We start from the raw sequence: 21,029 nt of genomic DNA, 5'->3' as shown, positions 1-21,029 counted from the left end.
ATCTATTAATTAAATTTCAAACGAAAAAATTTCATGTATTCATGGATTTTAAATTATAAATCCATAAAAAACAATACTTTTTCTCCAATTTACATTTTTATATTTAAATTGAAAAATGAATAATAACAATGACAAAACATTATGAAATTTGAAAAATACTTAAAGGGTAATATGTTGAGATAAAATAAATGCATAAACAAATACAGGATAATGTAAGCAATACGCAAAATGTACAAGATGATTAAATAATACAGCACATGCAAGATAATTAATTAATGCAGAATGATGCAAAATAATTAATTAATTCAAAACATGTAAAATAATTAATTAATTCTAAAATAATTAATTAATTCAAAAAGATGCAAAATAATTAATTAATACAGAAAGGTGAAAAATAATTAATTAATGCAGAAATAGGCAAATTAATTAATTAATTCAGAAATATGCAAAATAATTAATTATGCCAGACCAGAGTAATAAATAATTACTCGAGGATGTCAAATGGGTGAAATAATAATTAACTGCAGATGTCAAAGTAGGTTTAATGCAAGATGTCAATAAATAATCACAGTACCCAATGAATGTCAAATAGTTTTAGTGATTAATTAATTAATACAGAATACAAATAGTTTGAATGCGTAATTGACATAAGATGTCAAATGAGTGCCAAAATAAGTTAACAATAGACAAATAATTAGCTCACAGTGGAGGATGCCAAAAATTAAAACGGTCAAATACATTGTGCTAATTAATTAACAATGCATAATTAAGAGAGTATGTCAAATGAATAGTTATTTTCAAATGCATGGGTACACACCATTAACACAGAATGTAAAATGGATGCCTGGATAATTAAAAAGATAGCAAATAATTAAATCAGTATGCCAAATGGGTGTCAAATGAGTGTTAAATAATTAAGACATCAATCAAATAATTAACAAATCATTTAATTAATTAACTAAATGAAATAATTAACTTGGCCCAAATGGATGTCAAATAATTCAAATAATTAATCCAGAACCCACTTATTAATTAAGGTAGTAGCCAAATGGATGCCAAATAATTAAACAGATGCAAAAAAAAAACTACTTAATCAGCCAATGGGTGTCAAATTAATTAACTAGATGCATAACTCATCAATCAAAATAGTCCAATGGCCAAATGGATGTCAAATAATTAATGATGATGCAGAAAATTAACACAGATCAAATAATTAACATAGCATTGGCAGTATGCTAATTAATTAACCAAATGAAATAATTAATAGCAGCCAAATCAGATAATTAACTCACAACATTCAAATGGGTGCCAAATAATTAAACAGATGCATAACTCAACCATCAGAATAGTCAAATGGCCAAATAGATGTGCATAAATAAGTGTAATCAGATGCAAAACAAACACTAATTAATTAGGGCAGCAATCAAAGAGTCAAATGGGAGCCAAATGATTCAAATGATGCAAATAATTAAAAGATGTGAAATGAGTGTCAAATGATTAACTCAACCGCTAATTAATGAGTGATTTAAATGAATAATTAAGACAGCATCCAAATGTGTGCCAAATAATTAAGCAGTATCATCAACTTGAATATAAAAAAAAAAGAACTTACAAGGTCTGCCTTGAATGTAAAATGTTCTGGGTTGATCTTCTTCACCTCTTCCAAAAAAATTTCTTTTACGTGTCTCTCTTCTCTATCAAATAATCCCCCTAGCAAAAGAAATTCTCCCACAATTGAATCTTCTCATTCTCTTTTTATAGGGAAATGTCTCATTTTTTTCTAGATAGAAGTGGAGTAGGTTTAGATAGTGAAATGGAGTACATTAGAGAAATGGGGAAAATGTGGAAGAGTGGGAGAACGTGAGAGATTGGGAAAGAAGGTTGAAGAGTGGGAGAACGTGAGAGATTGAGAGAAAGTGAGAGGGTTGTGACTTTGGAAAACAGGGGATGGTTGAGAAAAATAGGGAGAAGAAAAAAAATATTTACTTTTAATTTTAATTTTAAATATGTTTTTATTTTTGTTTTTGTTTTAAAACATAAATTTAAATTTTAGAATTTAAATTTAAATTCAAATTCAAATTCTTTTAAAAAAATAATAAATTAATTAATGAAAAAATAAAAAGGCAGGACAAAATACGGTATCTACAACATGACTCTTCCTAAACCACTTGATGTAGGAACAAGAGATTCGATTTAGGCTCTCCCTAGATCATAAGCTTCATGCTTCACCCTTACGTCTCAATGTCCAAGTTCCTTGTGTGAGAGACTCCTCAGAATATCCTTCAATGCAAGGCTCGCCCCTAACTTACACAAATTGTCAATGCAAAATATGTTCTGCATACACACCCATTTTTGTCTTCCACATAATTATATAAACCACATGGCTCACAGAGCCCACGAGTTAAATTTTAGGTGAAAACGAACATGACAACCAAATCCAACTTCTTATCTTTATTATAAATATTAACAATATATCTATTAATAAATATTAACTCAACATAACAACCAAATCTAACTTCTTATCTTTATTAATAAATATTAACGATGTGTCTACTAATAAATATTAACCCAACATAACAACCAAATTCAACTTCTTATTTTTATTAATAAATATTAATCATATATTTATTAATAAATATTAACATCTTGTGAGAATATATCATCTTATAATTATTAATAAATATTAAACATCAAGGTTTGATTTGTTAATAACCATACACATTTGATACTCCAATTTTTCCTTTAATAAAATAAGTCAACCAAAATCTGTAACATATTGGAATTTAAATATTAAATAAATGTTTAATAAAAATAATATTATAATATTATTTTATTCGCGTCGCCTGCTCGCCCAATCAAATAGTAGTGGTGATGCCCACACGTATGGAGATATTAATAAACATTTATTTGTCTATCTCCTCAATCCTTCTAAAACTTTGGTACCCGTTAAGGATGCCCTTGTGAATAAAATATTAATATTTTTTTTCCTTTTTCAAACAATTTTTCATCAACTATCTCCTACTTGGAAACTTTTTACTATCAGCCCACCACTTGAAAATTTTTAAAACATTTTCATCGAAAATGATCAATCTGTACAATATTGTGCTTAACCAAATGTGTCTTAAAACTTAGCATTTACGAAGTGATGATGATTTAAAATATATTAAAGTTACCCTTGGTTTTAAACTCTTTATCTCTAACAACATCTCACATGCAATATTTTGCTAGAGTGTAGTTCAAAAGTCCATGCTTCAAGGCTTAAAATTTTTAGGAAGCGACCTTCACTTCCACACTCCATAAGGGTGAGTCTAAACTACTTTTGTAGGTAGGTACTCCACTTGACATCAAGTATAGACCTCATTAAGAATTAAGTTGAGCTTTTTCATATGATTTAGGATATCATGTAAATACTCTAGACTATGATAATGAGACTCTGGATTATTATAGCGTGATTCATTTCATATCACACATGATCAGTTATTACCCTTTGAATTTTTTTTTGGGATCTCGAGTTTACATGTTGGATTTTTCACATAAGTAACTCATTGTTTTATGTGCATAAGTCTTATTCTTTCTGAAGTTTTGAAAACCTTCTTTCTGGCTAATCCTTTCGTCAAAGGGTTTGTCAAATTTTCATTAATCCATATGTGATTCACTTTAACAGCACCAGTAATGAGAAATTCTCTTATGATTTTGTGCTTATTGTGTATTTGTTGTTTCTTGTCGTTATAAAAATAGTTTTGAACTTTTGTGATTGTTGAAGTGCATCATAATGGAACAATATGGTTGACAGCAATTTTTTCCATAAAGGAATCTCTGATAGCAAGCTTCAAAACCAACTTGGCTCCTTCACTAGTTGTTGCTAGTGTCATCATTTCCTGACTCCATCATTGAATGGGTTAGACCATTTTGTTTTTGCTCCACTTGTTATATTGAAAATATAGCCACTTGTAGCCTTTGAGTCATTTGAGAGGGAGTTCCAATCTGCATTGTTGTATCCTTCTAGGATAACAGAAAACGTTGATAATGTAATCATAGGTTCTAATTTTTCTTCAAGTATCTCATAACTCTTTCTATTGCATTCTAATACTTTATACTAGGTCTGTTTGTAAGTTTACATAGTAATCCTACAACATTAGCTATATCTTGCCTAAAGCAGTTATCGACATATCTAAGACTGAAAGTCAATAATAATGCCTGCATACTGAAATTGGTTAATATTAACACTAGTGTTCTTGAACAATGTTACACTAGGATCATAAGGAGTACTTGTCGGTATACAATAAAAGTAATTATATTTTTTTTGAATTTTTTCTATATAATGAGATTGATCGTTGGGATTTATGTCCTAAAACTCGTAGATTATAAATGTAATCTATTGACCATTATTTATAAAGTATTGTTATTATAATTTTAATAAATGTTATTGATTATATTATTAGTTTTGTCTTAATAACTCAAATCCAAGAGTCTTGAACAATATGTAGAGACATACAGAGATCAATGTTCGAGATGAACTTAAAAAGTCTATGGTATAGAATAAGGTTCGGTACCTTATCCTGGTAACACTATGGATACAACTCATTTTGTATTTGATACAAGTGCAATGATTCAACGCATTCGTGTTGGTGACATATGAGTGAGGGTATCATATGCAATGAGTTTGCATAAGATCGGACCACAAAATAGTAACCACTAGATGTAACTCCGTTAACTAGTTATATTTCTATTTCACTAGAATGACCTAGGTAACTTAGTCTTAATCTTGAGTGTATTATGAACTCCTGATTGCAAGAGATTGTCTTTTGATTTGTATGGGTGAGACTGGTCAGATCGTGACTCAATATGTTTATCATTTTGGGGACAAGACCCAGTGGAGAGTTGGAAACATAATTACAAAAGATGGAATTCACTATTTCCCTACTTTAGGGTAAGTAGATGAGTGTTCCCTTAAATGGTGTCTTTGAAACTTGAACAAATGGTCCAACCCTCTCTACGACACGACAAGAGTTTCTGTTTATAGGTTGGACCATAAACAGGTTGTCATTAGAGGAACACTAGTAGTTAAGGATTAGAGGTAATATATGAGTAAAATGGTAATTTGACCCAGCTGGTGTTGTGAACACTCATGAATGACTAACTTATTGAATGTCTATATCCATGGACACAGAAATATATCTACAGTGAGAAGAGTTCAGTTGTGAGTCTTTAGTGGAGTGTACACACAATTAACGAATATTGATTAATGTGATTAATGAGTTTAGCTAATTAATCTCACATTGTTGTAGTTTCTGATCTGTAGGTCATTAAGTTCCCTTCTTGGCTGGTAAAGAGTGATGAAATTTATTTATATTGGTTGTAATTTGAAATGTTCAATTTACTTTGAAAATTAGTATAATATATGGTGATACATTATAATATAAAGTTTATATGTTAAACACACATTATTTTATAAATTTAATTTTAGATATGATTCAAAATTAATTTGTAACGTCCTAATTTTTTAGGTATTTCTTTTAGCTTACTTGATGATTTTATTAAATTTTAAGGTTTTTGGGTGTTATGTTATTATAGTTTGGTGTGAAGGAGAATTTATTTCGGTGGGTAAGAAAAGAATTTAAAAGGAAAAGGAATTGAAAGTGGGAAAGTGGAAAAGTGGGAAAATAGTTTGTAGCCACCTATTTTTATCCTACATATATATCTTTTTTTTAATATTAATATTAGTAATAATGACTAAATTATTTATTTATTTACTTTAAAAAAGTAAAAAAATTAATAATAACATAATATCTTATAATATTTCATTTTTATCATTTTAGGAAACAAAAATAAATGAATTTGTTTTTTAAAAATCTTTTAATATTATATTTGTACTAATTTAGTAAAAAAGAAATGAATTTGTTTTAAATAAAACCTTCTAATATCAACTTTGACTTACTTAAATCATTTTAGGAAAAAAGAAAATCAATTTTAAATAAAAGTATCTTAATATTCATTTGATATATTAATTTATTTTTCACAAAATCTCAAAACATCTCATTTAATTTATTTTAGGAAATTGAAAATTTGTTTATTAATATAATATCAAATTTTAATTTTATTCTTATTATTTTTTCCTAATTTGTGGTACACTCGGAGTCTATAAATAGGGACACTCGTCATTTGAAAAAGGGGGAGATGGGTTTCTTAAACAAAGAATTCTTTCGAGGAGAATTTCTTACAAAAATTCTTTGAAGAAAGTTTAGAAATCTTTTTTAAAATAGTGCTTAGAGAAAGTTTTTAGAGTGAATCTCAGAAAAAAAAACTCTGCAAAAGATGTGTTTCTATTATTCTTTTCATTACCCTATTGTCTCTATATTTTTTTAAATTTTATCTTAAGCAAATTAAACCTCATTGTTAACTAAACTTAGGTTGCATTTGTTAGGGATTTAATCCCAATGATCTGCACCTCATACAACAAGTAATTTCTTTGGGATTCGAATTCTTATTTTTCTTTTCTTCTTTTGTTAAAAGATAAAGAGAAAGAAAAGAAAATGTAGGAAAATTGTAGTATTTTTGTGCTCTTTTTATTTATCCGTACTTTATTACCATTTTTAATCTCAACTCTTAATTTTTATTTTTTCTCTAAAATATAGTGATAAAGAACATAGAGAAAATTTTATCATTATTATTATTATCATCACCATTTATTATTATATTATATTACTATTAGGGTTCTCTTCTTTTTACTTGTTTTTCTTCTTCTATTTATTCTTCTTCTTATTATTTCTTTCTTTGTTCATTCTTTTTTTTCGTTTCCTTCCTTATTTTTTTTTATTGCTATTATGTTTCCTTTCTTTTACCATTCACATTGCTATATCATAATTATTGTTATATGCACTTAAATGTAACTCTTTCTATTTAAATTTTTTAATGTTTCGAAATTCTTCCAATTTAAAATTATTTATGTTTTAAATAAAAGACTTTTTTTTAAAAAAAAAAATCAATTAGCAAATTTGTCTCTAATGCTATAAATGTTTTATGTTTTTTTTCAAAACCTTCAAAATTTAACATATGATTTCATAAGATTTCCTAAACCAATCTTTTCTAAAAACTTATACCGTTTTCCTTAAAAAAATCCTACGATGGAATCTAGAACTTCCTGAAAGTCCGTTATTTCTAGATTCTTGAGGTGAGTGATCAATATCTTTGGAAGTCCGAAATTTGATCCCAAGAAAAAATGAATTTAATCAATGTTTTAAAAAAAAATCCTTTATTCAAAGACTAGCCTATGATAGATTTTGAGAAATTGTAATAATTTCTCGTTTTCTTAAGGTGAGAAACTTTCCTTCAATACGTAGTCTTAATTAATGGAATATTATTCCACTTATTTTATGAGATCATTGCTTCAAATATTAGAGTAACGAGGGGTGAAATAAGACATTGGTTTAAAAATAAATTTAAAAAATATTTCCAATTCAAGATTTGAACTTTGGCCACCGTTTATTTAAATGGGTGTCGTGGGGTGCTAATACCTTTTCCACACACAAATGACTCTCGGGCTCAACTCAATTTTTTCGCAGACCATTTTTTTAAAATTGTTTATTTTATTTCGGTGTCCAATCACACCGTAAAAAAGATTGGTGGCGACTCCTATTTTATTTTAAAACTAGCTCTTTTGAGGACGTCGGCCGCTCCACGTCGTCTCGGGCACGTGGCGACAAAGTTCATTTTTTCTTGGGATCATCTTGGACTTCCAAAGATGTAATCTCTCCCCTCAAGAATTCTAAAAAATCGAACTCCCAAATTTTCTAGATTTCGTCGTAGGATTTTATTAAAAAAACGGTTAAGTTATTAGAAAAAATTGATTTAGGAAAGATTATGAAATCATAAATCATAGATTAAATATTGAAGATTTTAAAAACCATAATGTTATAAAAAAAAATTATAACATTAGAGAGAATTTTAAATTAGAATAATAATTTTAAATACAAAGAGGTATACATTTAATTACATATAATAATAATTATTATTATTATCGTAATATGAGTAAGTAAAAATAAAAAATTATAATAACAGAAGAAAAAATAAGGAAAGAAGAAAAAAAAGAATAGAAAAAGGAAAAAAGAAAGGAAAAAAAATGAAGGAATGAATAAAGAACAAAAGAAAAAAGAAAAGAAAATAAATAAGGGTTACGGCAAGAAATTAAAAAACAACAAAATTTTCTCTATCCTCCTTCTTTTTCTCTATATTTTAGAGAAAAGAAAATAAGCGTCAAGAGTTTGAATTTTAAAAATAATAATAAAATACTGATAAATAAAAAACGAACATCTTCTTTGTGAGTTGGAATTTTAAAAATATTAATAAAAAAAAAAAACGAACATCTTTGTGTCTTTTTCTTTCTCCCTATTTTTTTAGGGAGAAGAAAAAGGCTAAATGATTTCTTTCTAAATGAAGATAAAAGAAAGAAAAAAGCAATAAATTTTCTTTTCTTTCTCTTTATTTTAAGAAAAAAAAGAAAAGAAAAATAATGATTCAAATTCAAAAGAAATTACTTGTTGGAGGAGACGCGGATCCTTTAGGATTAAATTTAAATGCAACATCCAACTAAGTTTATTTTAACGTGGGATTTGATTAGCTTAAGATAAAGTGGAAAAAAAAATTAGTAAAGACAATAAGTTAATGAAAAGAATAAGAAAAGCGTTTTTTTTTTAATTTCAGAATTTTTCACAACTTTTTTTCGAGAGATTTGCTTTAAAAAATTTCTTTCTACAAACTCACTCTAACCAATTTTTTTTCCTACAAACTTTTTTTAAGGAAATTTTTTTTCTCTAAGAAACTTTTTTTAAAAGAATTTTCTTAACATTTCAAATGACAAAGGTCCCTATTTAAAGTTCAAGTGTACTATAAGTTAGAAAATTTTAATAGGAATAAAATCAAAATTGGATATTAGGAATAAATTAAATTTTATTTTTTCTTTAAATAATAGAAATGAGATATTATGAAATTTTAGTAGAAAATAACATGATTTATTTTTTTCTAAAATAAATATAAATAAGTTAAAAAATATTTTATATAAAATAAATTAATTTCTTTCTTCTTTTTTTTTTTTTTTTTGCTAAAAATGAGTTTAAAAAGATTTTATTAATTTACTTTTTTTACAAAATGAATAGAAAAAATTTAAATAGGGTATTAATAAAGTAATTTTCCTTTCTTTCCTAGAAGAATTTGATATTATAAAAAAAATTATAAAAAAATTATTATAAGAAAAAAAAATTGTTTGTTTTGTTAGAAAATAATAAAAAGATGTAGGACAAAATTAGGTGGCTACGAAAATAATATTATATTATCAACAAACCTTCATTTGTCTATCTCCTTACCCCCTCTAAAATAATGGTATCCATTGGGACAAGAAAGGGATGGGTCTAGTCGGCTTCAGTCAGGTCGAGCCCATTACAATACTCCAAGAGTAATAGGCCAACTTAAACCTAACCAAATAGGGATGAAACCCTAGAGTGTCAAGCAAGAATTTTGGGTTGGTCGACCTTGATTCGAAGGAGATTCATACAATTAATTAAATACCGTGGTCAGATAAGAAACAAAACTTATAAATAAAACAAGGGACATGTATGGACAAGCACAATCTAAAACTTCGAGTAAAATTAACTTAAGTCATCTACCTTCCTAAATTAGACATCGAAGTGTTTATGGCTCGCACCATATTGGTGTGTAGTTTTTGTATTCTTCTTCCTCTTCTTACAGGTGAGCTCTTTTTTCTATAATACAAACTTACTGTTAAGGTCAATCTAAGGTCCGTTATCTATTCTGATCAAACTTTTTTCTTCAACAACTAGCATCGTCTATGAAGAGGAATATTTAAGATCAAACTTAATAGATCTTTTCAAAATGAGTCAAAGGTTTCTGAACATGAATTTTGGCAAAGACGAGTCAGACCAAGAATGCTATCATCGACAAAGATCATTTTCTTTTTTGTTTCAAATAAATTTATTGTTGATGTTACGTAAAGGTCATCAAATTTAATTCTCTTATTCAAAATTTGACAACAACAATCATAAAAAAGGGTTTAAACTAACCTACTTCTACCAAACCTTGCAAATACCAAAACCAAAAGATATGAAACAAGATAATGAAGGATGAATTCCATAACTTTGAATAATATAATGTATGGTCTATGATAAGATATAATTTGAAAATTTGATCCTTAGTCTAAGGCCAAATTTTGTAGAAACATAATGGTTGAAACTAGGTATGTACGTCGGACTCAAAACCCACATGTACACACAGGACATTTCCTCCTATAAAAGAAGACACATTTTAAATATGTTGATATTGACAAATACATCAGTTTCATTTCCAATCCCCACTTGCAATTTGCATAAAGTTCGATGCCCTTTTGTTTCTCACTGTTTGGCCTAACATATATTATTCCACTCCCAACTTCCTCTCTTCTTTACTTGCATTGCAATTTGGCATCCATATGTTTTGTGTACTTTGGCCAAGTGCTTTTCAATGCTACACTATGTGTTGCATTTGGTGTCCTTTTGTGCTTTTTCAAAAATGTTCTGCAGCTTTTTTCTTCTTTTTCTTTTCTGTTTTCTTTTTATACTTTTGACTAAATCACCATTATAGGACCTAAAATTTCTAGTGTGTTTTAAATAGATTTTCAAGTTCTTCGGAACATCAAGTTCGGACTTCAAACTTTCACATTTACATTAGTTGATAGGGTTTTCAATAGAAAATGTTGAAAATTTGGAGGGAGATTAAATCATAAAATATGGGTTCTTTTTTACAAAATGAAAGTTTTAAACTGTAAAAAAGAAAATTCCAAATAATTTCAAAAAATTTAAAACGAAAATGTTTAGTTTAGTTTTTTTTTTTTTTTTTTTCAAATTAATCCTGAACCAAAGATTGTGGACTGAAGATAAGTCTGAAAAAAACAATTTGAAAATGAAAAAGGGTTAGAAATGGAAAAGTATCTAAAAGTTGAAAAATAGGAAAAAGAACAAACATCTAGCAATATGTCGAAGATATGTCCAAAATATTTTGGCAATTTTTCTTCTTAATTATTAAAGATATCAGTGATGTATATATCCATTAAACAATATATGAACCATACTGGAAATATTTTTTTTTAGGTATTTGAGAAAGAATGTTACTCCTCGTAAATCTCAATGGGTACTATAGATTTAAGGACATTTCATCAAAATATCAGGAATTTTCATTCTTGGAAATAACTTAATACATATGTATATGTATATATATGTGTGTGTGTGCGTGTGTGCGCTTCTTTCTTGGTAAGATTTTTTTGTAGTGGTTTTTTAAGACTTTTTTTTAAATGTCTCTATTAATAGGTTATTTGTCTTATTTTGCTAAATATACTCATGTGAAAATTTTCTACATTGTGAGGGTTACACGTTGTATGTCTTATTCAGCTAGAAATAGGGTTTAGGCTAGAAGTAGATATGTATAATTCCTCATCACAAAACCTAAAAGTTTAAGCTTGAAATGTGGCGATCAATCTTATATTATTACACATATTGAGAACCATTATACGTTTTTCTCTTTATATAAGTTAATTTGATACATTTTTTCAACTAAAAAGAATTTATTGGAGAGGAAGATCGAACTACAGATGTATAATTGAACTAATAATTGACATTTTAACTACTTATAAGTTATACTTAAATTAACGATTGAAAAGATCCTTTTAAAACAAAGTCTAACCTCAATCTGAATGGTAAAAGAAAGAAGAAAAAGTCAGTTGCACTCTAGCTATTTTAACCCATTTGATTTAAGGATCAAAGTGCTATTTTAATTTAGAAAAAAAAGTTTTTTTTCTTTTAATGTATTTGTTTCTTTCAACTTTTAATTTTATGTCAGTTTTAATTACGATGAAAACATTTATCAATAAATTGATATATCCATAAATCAATGAGTACAACGACAACGACAATATTTGATGTTCATGGACATCTTCAACATCTTTTATAAATACAGGTAAAACGTTAAAAAATCTAATCTATTTAGTCTAATATAAATAGTGTAAAACTAATAACATTATCTATAAATTTAGTAAAAAAAAAAATTATTAATTTAGATAAATTTTATAAATTATGTGTCATAGAGAAATATCGATACATATCCATATTTTGATTGAAAACATATAATATGGATTGAAAACTTATATTGCAATCAATCTTGGTTCTGAATGCTATATCAAAATACAGAAAGCAACTTTCATTTTCTAAGTGATTATTTCACAATTGAATTCCAAATCTATAGCTATAGAAAATTGGTTATAGTTTATTTCACATTTGAGTTCCATCCAAAATGTTGCCAATAAAATTTCCAATAGTGTGATATAAGCCATGACCAAATTGTGATGTCATTTAAACATTTTTTTAATAAAAATGTGTGAACAAAAAATATTAATTAAATTGAAAGGATTTGATTTATACATCAAGATAGTGTGTCTCAAGTATTGGAGTGAATGACTCAATAATTATTGTGTTGGGTTGATGATGAAAAAATTGAATGAACCAATTTGGAGTCTAGTACAAATAATGATGACCCACAAACATAGCAAAGAGCTGAAAAATCAATTCAATAATAATATAGCAACAATTGTTTCCTCATCAAGGGCTTTTGTTGTCTACTTAATACAATACAATAAAGTTTTTGGTGCTAAATCATCATCTGCTTTGATTGAGAAAGAGATAGGATTCTAATTGAGGTTAATATTTGTAATTCAATACCATCTTTTTAACGCACCAAACAAACAACACACCACAAACTAACTACTCTCAAACGAATGAATACCAGATGGAAGAATCATCGTAAGAGAAGCCAAAGGTCTTAAGCATTCATAACTTTGCTCTCTTCTCTTACGATTGGACAAAATATAGAGAGATATTAACCAAAGTTCTAAACATAATTTTGGGTTTCAAATATTTTTACAATTACTTTTTTATTCCCTTTATTTAGTTGAGAGATAATTGGTTTTCCTACAAAAGCTTAGAAATAAAATAGACACAACATCTAAAATTCATAGATTAGTTAATTATAGACTGAGAATAACAATAAAAAGTTATTCTTACTCTAAAAGGAACAAATTAATAGAAATATGGTTTGAATATTGTTGAATGATAGTACGATTTAAATATATCAAAATGAACAAAATAAATATTTATAAATATAACAACATATCAGTGTTTATAGATAGAATAGTATATGTGTCTATCTTGTAATTTTGTAGTACGTCGCAAATATAGATTGTTATACTTTGCTATATTTATTAAATAGTTTTAGTAGCTTTATTATTTAGAATGATCTTCCTTGTAAAATGCAATTTAGTCCGTCTATACCTTCAAGTGATTAGTTTATCCTCATTTTGCAAATCTTAGTTGTCATTGTTACATTTTAGAAAATTTCGACTAGAAAATAAAAATAAGAGATCGAAATAGTCCTTTTTAAAAATTACAAAAATTAAAATAAATAATTTTAAAATACTAACTTTAAATGAATAAAAGTAAAAATACATGAAAAAAATAAATTAAGAACATTATATAAACCTAAAGGATTTTGAATTAGTGTAAATAAAGTAGATGGCATCGTTTCTTTTGTTACATCGTTATTGTACTTGTAATAAAAGACCCAATATTCACGTCCTAAATTTGGGATTATATTAGTGGATATACAATACAAATGTGGCATATCTAACAAAAGTGTAAGCTTAGCTTTGTATCAACTATGTGATAGCAGTAAAAATATGTTATCTGGCCCCGCTTAATTCGAACTTGTTCCATAATTTTACGATTTTATTTGGTCTTTTTGTAGGTTTTGAGCAAACCGAATGTATAATTTGGTGTTGATGTCTATTTGGAGCTAAAATGAGCGATAACGAAGTTAAGTGGCATCAACCGGACCAAAAACACAAGTTTGAAAACTCATTTTCTTTTTGCCTTGCAACGCCTCAACCCCCCCGAACGACTCTCTAAGGCAGAAGGGGTCAAAACCTACAAATTAAGTCACACGGCACAATGACATCACTTCGTGTTTTAAATATAGTTTTTTGTCGCCTAGGTTATTCTACCATTGTTTCCAACCGACGGTGTGTGAATTTTGTCACAGCCCTTCCCAGGCTACCTTTTCTAAACCTAAGAGATGGCGTGAAACCAATAAATATCATTATCCTCTCAACGATACCTACAGACCCTTAAATTAACCTTATAAACTTAAAGTACCTCAAACAACCAAAACACATATGCATTCTCAATTAAACATTTAAACAACAATAGTGCAGCCCAAAAACTTAGTCAAATTCTAACTTAAGGCAATATAACAAGTCTTAAGTAGATGAACTCCACATACACAAAACAATCTATATAAAACTCACATAACACTCATAGTGTATTTACATATAGTTTACATGCATGTTCCAATATAATGTACAAGACATATTGAAATAGAAACTAAAACTCGAGCAAATAGGCAGCAGTAAGTCAAACTTTGGGACCACGATTTCTACATGAAAAGTGAGAAAACATTTTGAAAATCATGAGCTAAAACTCAGTGGGTGGCTAGCTTAAATAAAACATGCTTTCTAAAGCAAGTAAAGTAAGAAATCCAAGTAGAAATCCTTTGGCAATAATTTATTCGAAAGAAATCTTTAGCAAAGTCTTTCACGTGTAATAAACACTGGCATGACTTCTCTTCAAGCTACTATACTCTCTACATTATAGTATGGCATGTCCAGTACTCCCAACATCTTTGTCATAAGGGGCACGCCCGACACTCCCGGCAACATTGTTGTCATGGAGTAAACTTAACACCATTATCAGAATAATCTATGTGTGCATACATAATAAACTAGCATGAGGTTCAATATCTCGGTCATGTAGCTAGTAAAAATTTCAAAAATTCATGAAAACTTAAAACATACTTTGCTTTAAACATACTTGTCTAAATCTCAAGCTCAATTCAGCTTATGCTTAATTACTGAAAATCTTAGCTTTAAACTCATACATAACTGAAACTCAAGCTTTTAAAGCTTTAAAAGTACTATGCTCATTTACCAATCACTAGCTTGAAACCACTTAACACAAATCATGGTTGCTTAAAACATATCTCAAACTTGAGCAACTAGAACTTTACTAAAATCAAATTTATGCTTTCAACAGTGTTCTCAAACATATTATTAACCTCATGCTTTGTAAATATCTTGCTAAAATTAGTAAGAAAATTAAACATAGAAAATCTGAAGCATGCACAAATCATTCCACTAGAAATTCATGTTCAAAACAACATTTAAACGCATTTTGTCACTCACAGAGTTGCAACTATTCATTAAGATCCATAAATTTGGCTAATTTCCACTTGCTCTTAAATAAGAAAACTTAATCTCAAATTAATCTTCTTAATTTAGAAATAACTCAAACTTTACTCTAAGATTGCAAAAACATCAAAAATGGCCTAAAATGACACTTAGAGCATGGCTGGCATGCATTGGGCCATCCTATTACACATGCTAACCTCAAATATCCTTTTGCATGCCTAGCTCCTCGAACGACTTCATTGTAACTCGACCAGTGTTTAGTAACAGTACCCCTCAGCCCAGATGCCCTGTGCATTCCAAAATTCTAATTCAACTTTTAGAGCTTATAACTTAAATCCACTCATCATACTAGAAAACTTCTTTCTATAAAGTTTCTTAAAATTCTTTTATCTATCTTACCTCAATCCAAGTAATGTGTTCTCTGGCTTCAAATATTTGGTGAGTGTTCTAAATTCACCTTAGAATTGAGTTTTTCTCTCTTGCATCCCTATCCAAAAAACTACACTCAAATGTGGTTCTTTTGAGACAAAAATTGAAGAGAATCACACGAGACAAATGAGAGAAATCAACCTTTAAAGTTGCTTTATATAATGGTTCTTGCATGGCCTTCTAATGACACATCTTGCTTGCTGAAATCTAACTGCTTACATACGAGGCCACTCGTGATCCACTCCACCATAAACCCTTGAACACACTCACATGGACGCATGGTGTGCACTTCTTGCATTGAAATCAAGGCATAAGCTTGGTCGTCTCTCAAACATATATAACGTTTTTGGGCTTGTTGCGTAAACATTGATCTTGTCACCATTCTGGCCGCATAAGTTTTGTCTTAGCTCAACTCTCATGGTCGCCTAGCATGCCTAGAGCTTCTCTTGCCCGTCTAACACTATACCTTTGTAGGTTCTTTTTGCACTTTCTTGGTCGCATAGCACATCCATGCTAGCCAAGCAACACTTAGCTAACTCTAACTATTTTATTCCTTCTTTGGCCGTCTAGCTTCAACTCTTAAAGTTTGTATGTATATATGAATTATAATATTTATAAGTTGTAATATATATTTTAATAATATTAGAAAATCAAGTTGGGTTGGACCAATCCAATTTTTTAAAAATGTAATCCAAACCCATCCCAACCCAACCCAAAAAGACATAAAAAAAATTAACCCAACCCAACCAAAAAAACATAAAAAAAATATTCAACCCAACCCAACCTAACCTTTACAATTTGGGGTTGGGTAGTTCAGATTGTCGGGTTATTTCAACACCGACACCTCAAACCTTTCAACACTTAAGCAAATTTTCAACCACACTTCCATCTTCAAGGCTACCTTAACAACAACAACAAAACAACTTAACTTCCTATACTACTTAGGAAATCAAAGGAGAAAGAGATCTAGGATTTACAATTTACCTCCTTCAACTTTACAAATTGTGCTTGCAACACATGTAAAGGATCAGGAATGTACTTCCTTAGCATAGACACATGAAAAATATCATGTAACTTAGCAAGTTTTGTTGAAAACTCAAGTCTATAAGCCACCTACTTTGGTGTGTGTGGTGATTCTAAGAAGAATGTCCTTATCCTTAGTTTCATTATATTTTCTAAAAAGACTAAGGTCATGACAGACATAGCGTAAAGTATGGGTCTAACCACCCACCTTCCGACCCCGAATCACATTTATCTTTGTGATCGTAGCTACTAAAGTTTCTTCTATTAGGTTCGCCTATGCAACAAAAAGATTTGTGTTTCTACAATTTTTTAGCTAAATGATCATGTTTAATACAACTAAAACACATAAATTGTACCATCTTTTCAAATTGGGGTTTCTGAGAATTCTTCTGATTGTTGGGACCACGATTCTACGCCTTCATTTTCTTTCCTTTCGATTTAGATTTGGTTTCAGAACAACGTAGAATTCTTTTTGGGGACAGTAGTTACCTCCTCCTTTTGGTCATGCTTACATGCTTCCTCCTTAATTCTCAGTCGAATGATCAGACTTTTCAGGCAGAACTCCATCGTCTTGTGCCTTAGGGTATTCTTAAAATTCTTCAACAATGAAAGTAACTTGTCAATAATAATAGAAACTTGAAATTGTTCATTAAATGGCATACCTCCACATTGATTATTAGGGGTGTAAGAATGCGGGTTGAACCCGAAAAACCCAAGCTACCCAACCCATATTATAAGGGTTGGGTTGGGTTAAATTTTTTTTATTTTTTCGGGTTGGGTTGGGTCTCGGATTGGAAGATTGAGAAATTCGATTCAACCCAACCCAACCCAACCCGAATTAATATAATATATATATATATAAATAATAATAATATATTGTTTAATAAAAAAAAATTAGATTTCTTATTCTTTTAGGTTTAGATTGCGTTGTATCTTGAACTTTATTATTCGCTTCGTTTACTATTAAAAATGAAATTCATGAACATTTATGGGTAATTTTTGGATTTATGTATTTTAAGAACTTCGAATTTATTTTTGTTTGTAATTTTGAATTTATTTGTGTTTGTAACTTTGAATTTATTTGTGTTTGTAATTTTGAATTTATTTGTGTTTGTAACTTTAAATTTATGAATGCTTAGCTTGAATTTATTGTATGAAATTTTGAATTATGTATGTTTGAAATTTAAACGTAACAAACCTATACTAAATATAACTCGAAACGAAAGAAAAACAAAAAAAGAAACCTATACAACCCGACAACCCAACCCAACTCAACCCATATTTTACAGGTTGGGTTGGGTTGGATTGGACACTAAATTCGGGTTATTCGGGTTGCCAACCCAAGTAACCCAAAAATATGGGTTGGGTTGAGAATGTCTCCCAACCCAATCCAAACCAACCTGATTTCACACCCTTAATTGATTATTTCATGAGTCTTCTACAATTCGTGCAATTGTGCCTTTACTGATCTGTTGTCAGTCATCTGGTATTGCAAATACGAACTTACAATATACTTCTTAGATCCAGCCTCTTCCGTCTCATACTTCTTCTGTAATAATGCATCACAAACTTCCTTTGCAATGGACATAGTACTGTAGTAGTCATATAATCTGTCAGACAGTCCATTCAAAATTAAATTCTTACATATGAAGTCTAACTGTGTCTATGAGTGGAGACTCTGGATCTCTTCCTCAATTGGTTTGTCTTTTGTAATTGTTTGTTTTTCGGTAGTACATATGGCACCAACCTTCTTCATAGTTAGGAAGAACAACATCTTCTACTTCCAACGCTTGAAATGAGCTCCTTTGAAGCGGAATGGTCGATTGAGATTTGAAATCATCATATCACTTTGGATTGAATTGCAACAGAATCTAAACGTCTTAAAATTGTTGTTGCACTTCGTTGGAGCTATGTGTGGGAAGGATAAATCTATAAAACAAATAAAAACTTCAAGCCCATTTTTGCTCTCTTATTCTCATGTGTATAAAACCTAAATTATAAGCGTTATTTTTTTATATTTCAGAGGAGTACTTTGTTGTGGGTAAGTGTAGGGTAAGAGTTTTTCCTTCCAAGCTTTCTATATATATTCATAATACTATACTACAAAAACTATGGAATGATATATATAAAAAGGCCTAGGGTTTTCTCTTGCCAATTCTTCATCTTCTATAATGATTTTTTATTCGTAAGTGTTAGTAGTATGGTTGAGTCGTGATTCTTGCTTTCTTGAAGATGTTTTGTAACTCTGCTCGGTATGCAAACAATTCTGAAATTGTCTCGTCCATTCCAGAATAAAAAAGCTCCTATTCTTCGTTTGGAGTTGCATCAGAACTGAAAGGAAAACAAACACTCAAATGATACTTGCGCGAAATACAAAGAAACAAAACACTAGAAAGGGAGAGAATGGAAGAATGATTTTCGAAAGAAATGATTTTGATTCGAGTTATTGTAATGAGATGAGAAAGGAGGTGATGTATATATGGTAGAGCAAGGTCAAACCTGGTAACGGTTCAACGAACAAAACAGTAAAAAATTAATTAAAAAAACATTTCAAAATTAATTTTAGCAAAATTAAAAATCTCATTTATGCCACCACACTACACCTATCTAGTCAAACGGTACATGTGAATAGATTGACAAAACCACATTTATCTATCTCCCATCTCTCTCTAAAACTTAGGTATCCCTTTGGACCTCAAACTCATAACTCAAAGTATACATCAACGTGGAAGTTCCACTTTGAATAATGTTTTGTTTTAAAAATAATTTTTCATCAACAATTAATCTAGATTGTGAATGGAAGAGGGAGATTATACATAACCACCTATGTTTAAAATTGTGAATCTAATCTACATTAGAATGAGTAGACATATCTGTGACAATACCTAATTACAGATTACTATCTTAAGTATGAAGGTCAAGCAAATACAATACAAATTTTTTCGCAACAATCACAATAATATGTGAACGATCGAAATTAGTGTGGGAACCCGCCACTTGGAATACGTATATTATGTAGGGTAGGATAGGAGTAGGATAATAAATATTTAAGGTTTATATATATATATAGTAACAACGATGTATATACATCAAAAAGACAACAAAACTAGCATGCAAGGACAAGGAGTTGAGAAGATCCCTCCCCAAAGAGTGTTGAAAATAATCAAAATACTATAATAATATAAGAAGTTGGTGCAATTTGTGCTCCACCAAGAGAGGCTATTATGTTGAAGAAGAGCCCAAAAGAAAATTTTTATGTACCAAAAAATTAGAGATCAATTAACACATGGAACATCCAAGCATCTATTTTGTTTAGGGAAATGACTCTCTACAATAAATATAAGAGTTCACCCCTTCCCACAAAACTCCAATAAAGCAGAAATAAGCAAAGGCTAAATACATGGAGGGAGATGAAGAGTGGTTTTTAAGTTTCCTTTGAATCTCATCATCATGAGTATTTAAGGTTCTATAAGCAATGGAAAAGGTGAAGATTGGAGCCCTCTTAGCAAGGTTCAAGGTGGTTTTGGTTAAAACCTTTTAAAAGTTAGAATTTTCAAATTGAGACAGCCATGGTTGTTGTAGGCCATGGGCCTATGTATTGGGTTTGCCCAAGCTCGACCCAGTTAGTGCTTGAGGCTTGTAAGACTTAGACCAAACTTAGACCTTAACTAAATTTGAGCTTCTTATTCTTTGGGTTGGGTCAGCCCAACGATCAGATTAAGAAATTTGAGTTTTATTTCGTTTGGTCCGAGTTTACACTTGCGACATCTTCAGGCTAAATACCCACAAGCATTGTTTAACATTAATGTCAATTAATTAAATTAAATTGATCATAAAGTAAAATTTTATAATTAACTTCAATAGTAGATAACTAAAAGTGAGTATTTAATAAATAAAAACTTTAAACTTAAGGATAAAATTGAGACTCAATTTAAATTTAAAAAGTAAAATTGTAACGTAAAGACAAGTGTCATACTTAGAAATTCAACCCTGTGATACTAAGAAAGTAGAATTAAAACATCTTAAAATGTGCCACTAAATAAAAACGAAAATCAATTTAAAAGCTTAAAATTTGGAAAATTCAGGATAGAAACATATTTTCCTCAAAAATCAACCAATTTAATGTTAATTTTTCTTCTATACTGTACACGTGTGCTAAAAATAAAAAATAGAAAGGGCTTCTCATTTCTTTTCTTATCTTAACACTTTCTTTTCGTTTCTTTTCTTTTCCTTCTTTTTTTTC

General features: G+C 29.3%; 1 long non-coding RNA gene across 2 annotated transcripts; it reads right to left on the bottom strand.

Moving 5' to 3' along the window:
• Window positions 1-15,386: 15,386 nt before the first annotated feature.
• Window positions 15,387-16,326, bottom strand: LOC116404061. 2 transcript variants are annotated; one of them, XR_004216989.1, is made up of 3 exons: window positions 15,905-16,326; window positions 15,734-15,821; window positions 15,387-15,621 (listed from the first exon to the last, which is right to left on the bottom strand). It is a non-coding gene; the product is annotated as an uncharacterized LOC116404061 (long non-coding RNA). The 2 variants fall into 2 exon arrangements; XR_004216988.1 differs by having other exon boundaries at window positions 15,387-15,821.
• Between the last annotated feature and the right edge of the window lie 4,703 nt (window positions 16,327-21,029).

This window comes from Cucumis sativus, chromosome 5 (genome assembly GCF_000004075.3).
Source record: "Cucumis sativus cultivar 9930 chromosome 5, Cucumber_9930_V3, whole genome shotgun sequence".
Taxonomy (NCBI): Eukaryota; Viridiplantae; Streptophyta; class Magnoliopsida; order Cucurbitales; family Cucurbitaceae; genus Cucumis; species Cucumis sativus.
This window is presented reverse-complemented; position numbering and strand designations above follow the sequence as displayed.